This window comes from Alexandromys fortis, unplaced genomic scaffold (assembly GCF_014885135.2).
Source record: "Alexandromys fortis isolate MF-2015 unplaced genomic scaffold, M_Fortis_MF-2015_v1.1 scaffold_3, whole genome shotgun sequence".
NCBI classification, from domain to species: domain Eukaryota; kingdom Metazoa; phylum Chordata; class Mammalia; order Rodentia; family Cricetidae; genus Alexandromys; species Alexandromys fortis.
In genome coordinates this window covers 13,905,820-13,914,914 of record NW_026067909.1, presented here as the reverse complement: position 1 = coordinate 13,914,914, position 9,095 = coordinate 13,905,820, and positions in this window count along the sequence as shown.

Genomic DNA, 9,095 nt, shown 5'->3' with positions numbered 1-9,095 from the left:
CTTTCGTTCTTTCTAAGTTATGACCTATTTCAGAGCCTAGGACTTCCTGGTGACTGAAGGACCAGGGTGTGCCTCTGGGCATGGGCCTGGAAGACTGAGCTGCAGGGAGGAATGGTTCAAAGTCTCAGCAAGTTGTCCACACAGGCAGGAGGGCACAGCGAGCTGACAAAGCACACAAGCGCTGCAGACACCTGGAACACTGCAGGCATTACCCTAACCTTGCCTAATGTATGGATGAGACCTGAGAAAACAAACCCAGGAGGGGACAAGAGAGGAGCTGGGAAAGACCAAGCAGCAGCTGCGACCCCTAGATCAGGTGACCCCAGAGAGCAGGGGGATTGGGCCTGTGCCTTCACACAGCCACCTCAAACCCTGCATTCCCCGGTCCTGATAGCCACTGACGTCTTCTCCAGTTCTTGTTAGAATGTCATGTAATGAAATTATTGAGTCAAGAGTGTGGTGCAGCCGGGCGATGGTGGCGCACGCCTTTAATCCCAGCACTCGGGAGGCAGAGGCAGGCGGATCTCTGTGAGTTCGAGACCAGCCTGGTCTACAGAGCTAGTGCCAGGACAGGCTCCAAAGCCACAGAGAAACCCTGTCTCGAAAAACCAAAAAAAAAAAAAAAGAGTGTGGTGCAAAGACCTATGATTCCAGCACTAAGGAGACAGAGGCGAGAGGATCAACAGTTCAAAGTCATCCTCAGCCACAAAGCCAGGATACAATGGTTTATCCATGGGCAGCAGCTCATCTGTGTACAACGGCTGATCCATGTGTGTCTTGGCTAGTTTTACGTCACTTGGCACAAACTGGAACCATCTGAAAAGAGGGGACCTCAATTGAGGAAATACCTCCATAAGATCCAGCAGTAAGGCATTTTCTTAAGTAGTGATTGATGGGGTAGAGCCCAGCCCACGGTGAGTGGTACCATCCCTGGGCTGGTGATCCTGTGTTCTGAGCAAGCAATAGGAAGCAAGCCAGTAAGCAGCATGCCTGCATGGCCTTTGCAGCAACTGCTGCCTCCAGGTTCCTGTCCTAACATCCTTCAATGATGAACGGTGACTTGGAAGCGTAAGTCAAAGAAACCCTTTCCTCCCCAAGTTGCTTTGGTCATAGTGCTTCATCACAGCAATAGAAAACCTAACTAGAACAGTGTGCAATGGCTGATCACTGTGCAATGGCTCATCCATGTGCAATGGTGATCATTATGCATTAGCTCATCTGTGTGCAATGGCTCATCCTTGTGCAATGGCTCGTCCTTGTGCAATGGCTCATCTATGTGCAATGGCGATCTGTGTGCAATGGCTCATCTGTGCACCGTGGCTTTACTGAACTCTTACGACAGCTTCAGGTTACTGTTGACTGGCATTTCTTTCTTCTTAGAAGGACTGACAGAAGCATGCTGGGCAACAAGTCTCTGTGTAAGGAGCTCTCCCTGCTCTTGTCTACCTGTTAATGTATTTAACGTTCTCTTCACTCTTGAAGGACAGCTTTGCAGGACCCAGGATTCTCTGATCACTGTTTTATGTCTCCTTTCTTTTTAAAGATTTATTTATTTGATTTTATGTGCGTGAGTGTTTGCCTGAATGTATGAGTACCTGGTGCCAGGTCCCTGGAGCTGGATCTGTGAACTGCCACGCGGGTGCTGGGAACTGAACCCAATTCCTCTATCTGAGCAGCAAATCATCTTCTTCTTCTTCTTCTTCTTCTTCTTCTTCTTCTTCTTCTTCTTCTTCTTCTTCTTCTTCTTCTTCTTCTTCTTCTTCCTCTTCCTTTTTCTTTTTGAGACAGGATTTCTCTGTGTAACAGTTCTGGCTGTCCTAGAACTTGCTTTGCCTCTTCCTTTTGAGTGCTGGGATTCAAGGCATGCGCCACTACTGCCCAGCTGCAGTAAATGTTCTTAATCATTGAGCCAGCTCTCTGGCTTCATATGTGTACATGTGTGAGAGTGTGGATTTGTGCACACTGGTGAAGTCTCCCCTTCGAGCTCAGAATAGGGTGTTAGTCCTCTAGAGCTGGAGTTACAAGTGGTTGTGAGCCACCGTGTGGGTGCAGAGAACCAAACTCAAGTCCTATATCCCAGCAGCTAGTACTCTTAACCTCTGAGCCACTTCTCCAGTCCCTTGTTTGCTTCTGGGACTGCGCAAACCTGTTCTAATGCAAAGTCTGTGATGAGAAATTTGCTGATGAACTTTGAGAGTCCCTTGTGCAGCAGATCGCTTCTCTCTCGCTTGTTCGACATATAGCAGTTTGTCTGTCTGTCTGTCTGTCTTTGTTTCTTTGCTTCTTACTTTATTTATTTAAAGAAAAGATTTCCTTGATTAGCCTTGGCTGTCCTGGAGCTTTTTCTGTGCACCAGGCTGGCCTCCAGCTCACAGAGATCCACCTGCCTCCCAAGTGCTGGGATTAAAGATGTGCACCACCACTGCCCAGTTTTACGTTTTTAATTTTGGTTTTTGAGACAGGGTCTCTATATGTGGACTAAGTTGGCCTCAAACTCACACAGATCCTCCTGTCTCTGCCTCCCACATGCTGGAATTAAAGGCTTGTATTACCACACCTGGAGTGCATTCAAAATTCTCAGTATATCTTTCTGTCAGAAGTTTAATTATTGCCTGTGTTTTGTGGGTCCTTGAACTCCTCTGACTTGCAGTCTGGTAAACTTCTTCTAATATGTTTATATTTCATCTGATCTGGGAACATAAAGGCTTCCTTCCCCCCTGCCCCCCCCCTCTCTCTCTGTTTTTGTTTTTGGAGACAAGGTTTCTCTGAGTAGCCCTGGCTGTCCTGAAACTCACTCTGTAAACCAGGCTGGCTTTGAACTCACAGAGATGCACCTGCCTCCACCTCCCGAGTGCTAGGAGTAAAGGCGCATGCGACCACTGCCCAGCTGGACATCTTTTCTTTAAACATCCCTCTGTTCTTCCCTTCCCGCTGGAACCCCACAGTGTGTGTTGGCTCACTTATCTGTGTGTTACAGACTGTCTCAGAGACTACGTTCACTTTTCCTCAAAAAAGAAACCAAAAAACATTTTTATTTCTCAGACTAGATAATTTCCCCCATTCTCCTGTTTTCAAGTTGGCTGACTTTCCTGACAGCTCAAATTGGCCTTCGAATTCCATGAGCAAATTTCAATTCTCTCTGCGTGTGGTGTACATATGTGTCTGCACACATGTGTGTGTGGGTGTTCTCACCTGTGCATGGCCATGTGGAGTTCAGAAGACAAGGCTGGGTGTCTTTTCTCGACTCTCTCCACCTTCTTTCTTCTCTCTTTCTTTCACTATTTTTATTTTACGTTCATCAATGTTTTGCTTTCATGTACACCTGCGTGAGGCAGTCAGAAGCCCTGGAACTGGAGTTATGTACAGGTGTGAGATGCCATGTGGATGCTTGGAATTGAACCCGGGTCCTCTGGGAGAGTAGACAGTGCTCTTAACCACTGAGCCATCTCTCTGCCTCTCCACCTTCTTTCTTGAGACAGCTTCTCTCACGGAGCCTGGAGCTCGCTATTTGACCTGGACTAGCCGGCCATAGAGCTCTGGGAATCTATCTGACGTTGCTCTCTATGCCAGCCTAGTGCTTAAGCATGCATGTACATGCTTTATCTACAGAACATCTTCCCAGCCCAGGAGAACTTTGTAGGAAGAGGAACAGAAGGTCCAGAGAGACGGCCCAGGGGTTAAGAGTGTGTGCTGCTCTTCCAGAGGATCCAAGTTTGGTTTGCAGCACCCACATCAGGTGCCACACAAACGCCTGTAACTCTAGTTCCTTGGACTCTGATGCCCCCTTCTGGCCTCCTCCAGTACTACACTCACACACATATACCAACACACACAGAAACATTTGAATTATACTTTTCATCTCCAAAATTTTCTTGTTTCTTTTTAGTTTTTTTGTTTCTTTCATATTTCTATTTATCTATGTGTTCTTTCTTTAGTTTTGACCAAGCATTCTTTTAGTATCTTCAAGCATTTTTTAAAAATGTTTTGTTGGGCTGGAGAGATGGCTCAGAGGTTAAGAGCACTGACTGTTCTTCCAAAGGTCCTGAGTTCAATTCCTAGCAACCATATGTGGCTCACAACCATCTGTAATGGGGTCTGGTGCCCTCTTCTGGCCTGCAGGCATACATGGAAGGAATGTTGTATACATAATAAATAAATAAATATTTAAAAAAATGTTTTGTTTTGTTTTTCCCTTGGTGCTGAAGAGCATCGCATATACGAAGGAAGCATGTGACCACTAAACTGCACCCCTAGCACCAAATTTCTTGATTTAAAAAATTATTTACAGCCAGGCGGTGGGGTAGCGCACACCTTTAACCCAGCTCTTGGGAGCCAGAGGCAGCCAGAGCTCTGTGAGTTCAAGGCCAGTCTGGTCTACAGAGTGAGTTCCAGGACAGCTAAGGCTGTTACACAGGGAAACCCTGTCTTGAAAAACCAAAGGAAGAAAGGAAGAAAGAAAGAAAGAAAGAAAGAAAGGAAGGAAGGAAGGAAGGAAGGAAGGAAGGAAGGAAGAAAAAGATGGGGAAAGGAGAGAGGAGAGAGGGGAGGGGTCAGCACACTTAAGAACTCAGAAACGCACGTGTAAATGATATCTAATCGATACAGCTAGTCATCATTTTCCTAAAACACCATGACAAAGACAACTTCGGGCAGAAAGATTTTATTTTGGGCTTGTGGTTCCAGAGGGATAGAGACCATGATGGTGGCTCTGAGGCATCAGGAGGCTGGGCAACAGCTGAGAGTTCACACCTTCAGCAGCAAACAGGAGCAGAGAGAGGGTACTGGAAACAGCAGTCTTTGGGACCTCCAAGGCCACTCCTACGGACACGTTTCCTCCAACAAGGCCACAAATATTCAAGTTCTCAAAACTGTAGGGGTGTCCCTCATCCAGACTACTGCAGCATGGCACACGGGATGAACTTTGACACTGTTGGGGTACCCCTCATTCAGACTACTGCAGCACCGCACACGGGATGAACCAATCACTGAATGTTTTGCCAAGGGTAGCTTAGATTTTTGTTTGTTTGTTTGTTTTGTTTGTGTGACAGGTCACTGTGCTGGCCTGGAACTTACTTTACCCTCCGCAAACTTGGGACCCCTCTGCCTGTACCTCCTGCGGTGCTACGGATGAGAAGAATCCCTAGTAGTCAGAATGTTTGAGTACCTGCTTCCCAGTTGGCTACTGCGCTACTTGGGGAGGTTTGGGAGGTGCGGCCTTTCTGGAGGAAGTATGTCGCTGGAGGTGGGCTCTGAGAGCAAAAAGCATCGCCTGTTTCTAACTAGCTTACTCTGCTCTGCAGCTGTGGTGGAGGATGTGAGCGAGCATTCAACGTTCCGCTCAGTTGCCCCGCCTGCTGCTCTTATGCTCGCTGCCACACTGTCCCACCATGACAGAGCCCTGGCGCTCTGGAATCTAAGCGCAAATACAGGCTTCCTTTTATACCTGGCCTGCGTTGTGGTGCTTTCTCAAAGCAACAGAAAAGTTACTAACCACTTCCCCAGTGCTGCATTGCAGGTATGCGCCACCACGCCTGACTTCCAGCTTCAATACTGCCCGACAAAAATGGGCGCCAGCTTCACAGAACCTTCCAGAGAACCTGCTCTTCCCATGGGCTTTTACTTACAGCCAACCAACTTCGTCTACTGGAGTTTGCCTTCCTTCCCCCTCCCTCCTTCCCTTCCCTTCTCTTCTCTTCTCTTCTCTTCTCTTCTCTTCTCTTCTCTTCTCTTCTCTTCTCTTCTCTTCTCTTCTCTTCTCTCTCTCTCTCTCTCTCTCTCTCTCTCTCTNTTCTCTTCTCTTCTCTTCTCTTCTCTCTCTCTCTCTCTCTCTCTCTCTCTCTCTCTCTCTCTCTCTCTCTCTCTGAGATAGCCTCTCAGTAGGTGGACCAGGCTGGCCTCCTAAGTAGCTGGGATGACAAGCATACACTGCCTCACACAAAATTGTCTTCCTATTAAACCACCATTTGAAATTTCTTTCTTACCTACTTTATTTATATTTATTTATTTATCCATTTATTCATTCGTTTATTTATCTTGCCTTTCTTCTTTTTCACTTTGTTTATTTGTTTGTGATAGAATTTCGTGTAGCCCAGGCTACACCTTCTGTCTTCAGGCTTTCACCTCCCAGGTGTTGGAAATACAGACGTGTACCACTAAGGCCAGCTCCACTGGAAGTTTCAACGCTCAGAGCATGGCAACCTATTTCCCATAATTGCTCCTCAGTCCTTTGGCCCCTAGCTATTCTCCCAGTGGCATCAGCGGCAAGAAAGACAAGGACTGTGGCAGCTGAAAGAGGCCTTTGCTCTCTGGGATCTGCTGTCCTGTCTTTTTCAGGGACCATTTTTGTTGGGCCATACTATCCTGGCCAGCTGGTCTACTGAGAACGTTCCAAGCCAGCCTGATCTACACAGCAAGTTTCAGGCCAGTCAAGGCTACTCAGTGAGACACTGTCTCCAAGAAAGAAAAAGTCCATATGTTCCTGTTTCTTTTTACACCTTGTGATTTTTGCTGTTGTTGAACACTGGATGGGGGAGTCTAAAAATATGTTAACTATAGAAATCAGATTTCTCCTCCTCCGGAGAGTTTTCTGGGCTTAGTTATTTTTGTGTATTTATATATTTATCCATCCAAAATATATGTATTTTAGAGATCTTTTTTCATCCATTTATTTTGTGTATCCCTCAGCACACACCAGGTGCACACGAAGCAGTCAATGGAAAACTTTTGGGAATCAGTTCTGTCCTTCCACCATGTGGGTCCCAGGGATGGAACTCAGATCATCAGGCTTGGCGGCAAGCGCCTTTACTGCTGAGCCTTCTCACTGGCCCTATTGGTGTTCTAATTGTTATAGAGAATCTCTGTAACAGTCAGCCTGGGAAGCACATTCTGAGGTCCTCTCCGGTCTTTGTAGAGCCCTGTTCCTTTCCCCAGGCACACACCAGCACTTTCTGATTTTCCTTGCATGTTCTTGACCGCTCCGGGGTTTACATTCTGGTCCCTGAAAGCAGAAAATGAGGGAAAAAAGGAACATTGGCCCTTTAAATCCCCAGTCGTGTCACTTCTGCTGGGGGGAGGGGCTTGCAACAATGGGGGAGATGCGTCCTCGATAACCACCTGCCTCTTTGTCTGCACCTCCAATCCGTTGCTGCAGTCCGAGATCGGAGCCGGCAACCCCAGTGTTTGGAGGACAGAGACCCCTTTACTCTAACGCGGCTGCGGCAGGCTGTTCCTGGAGCGTGTGTGCACAGCTGGCTGCCCGCGGGCTGGGACCAGAGAGTGAACAGCTGTTGCCACACCAAGAACTAAAATTGCCCAAAACAAACTGCGCGGCTTTGGTTCCCCCCATTCCCCTGAGCTTGCAAACCCGGGCTGCCTTGGAAAGTTGGGAAATAATGGAAACGGACAAGATTCTGCTTGTGCAATGTCTAGGCGGAGAGAATCTGCGGGGCTTCCCACTCGGATATTTTCCAGAATCTTCTGTAGGATGAGACTTACACCCTCCTTTTTCAGCCTGTCTCTGAGCTTCCCATTGTCATAATGTTGTCTTCTGCAAAGCCAGAGTTTTAAAACGTGATGTCTCTTCGTCATTTTTCTCCCCTTTAAGCACCATGGTTTGGTGTCAAATCTAAGAATTACTTTTCCAAGCCAAGATCATTTTCTTCTAAAAGTTTTATAGTTTTATTTTATACTTACGTCTGGGCTCTGTGTTTGTTTAATTTTTATATGAGGGATGGGCAGAGGCTAATTGCCAACTTCTCTCTTCTGAGCCCTCCTCCCCCGCCCCTCAATTCCTCCTCCAATTGTTTGTGGATGTTCCATTGTTCCATCATTTGTTCAAAGACATTCTTGCTTCACTGGCTCGACCTTTTAATCTTCATTAAACATCTATGTCTGAATGCTGTCTTCCCCTCGCTCGGTCCCTTCTTCCCTCCGCGTGTGTGTGTGTGTGTGTGTGTGTGTGTGTGTGACACTCGGGTGCCCTGGCTTCTTGGGTGCTAGGATTACAGGTGTTTTCCCCTCTCCCAGGATCTTTGTTGATGCTTAGAATACTAACGCCCTGGGATTTTGGATAGGACTGAACCCTGTAACTACACTCAGAGAGAAATGAGTCCTGGCCATACATAGCCTTGCCAAACCACTCACAGGGCACATTTTTCTCTTAAGTTTTGTGTTATTTATTCCCTCGGCATTTTAGTAATATTCTGCTTAAATCTCCTACACTTATTTTGTTATATTTAAATCTAATAACTTAATATTTTAAAGATCTGTGTTAAACGGTCATTGTTTTTGCTTTTTTGTGTTTGTTATGGAGTGTGTGTGTGTGTGTGTGTGTTACATAGCACTCCTGTGGAGGTCAGTACACATTCCGGGATTCCATTTCCTCCTTCCAGCATTTGGAGTCCAGGTAGTCAGGTTTGGCATCTCTCGGGCCTCCGCTGCTTTTTGTTACTCTAAGGTAGAGAAAACAAACGAGAGGAGGCCCCATCTGAAGCGTTTCCGGTCTGCAGTAGAAGTGAAGCCCAGCCTGGCAGCTGTTCTGAGCCGCTGAGAGGAAGGATCTGGGAGCCTGGAGGCACTGGGCTGGAGTTCACAGGGCAGAGAACCAGAAAGAAGACAGATGGAGGGGCCTGGGAGACACAGAGGCACTGAGATTGCATAGGAATCTGTAGAACAGCCCTGCAATTAGCCTGAATATCAGTCTGTGCTCAGGCGTGAAGGAACTCCAGGCTGGGGAAAGATGGCTTGAGGGGGATGAGAGAAGCCAGGCACAGAATTAGTTTCTTCCCACCAGCAGAGTGGGGATGGGGAGACCCTTGGGCACTGTACTCAGAAGGTTCTGCCTCAGTAGCAGAGCAAATTAGCCACAGACTAAACATCAGTCTGGTCCTACCCCAGAAAGCAAACCCAGGAAGGGTCCAACTATTTCCAAAGAATGTAACAGAACAAAGTTCAAGAATATTTATATGAACACAAGAATAGCACGTAACAAAGTAAAATTATTTTAAAAACCAGGAAGAAGAAGAAGAAGAAGAAGAAGAAGAAGAAGAAGAAGAAGAAGAAGAAGAAGAAGAAGAAGAAGAAGAAGAAGAAGAAGA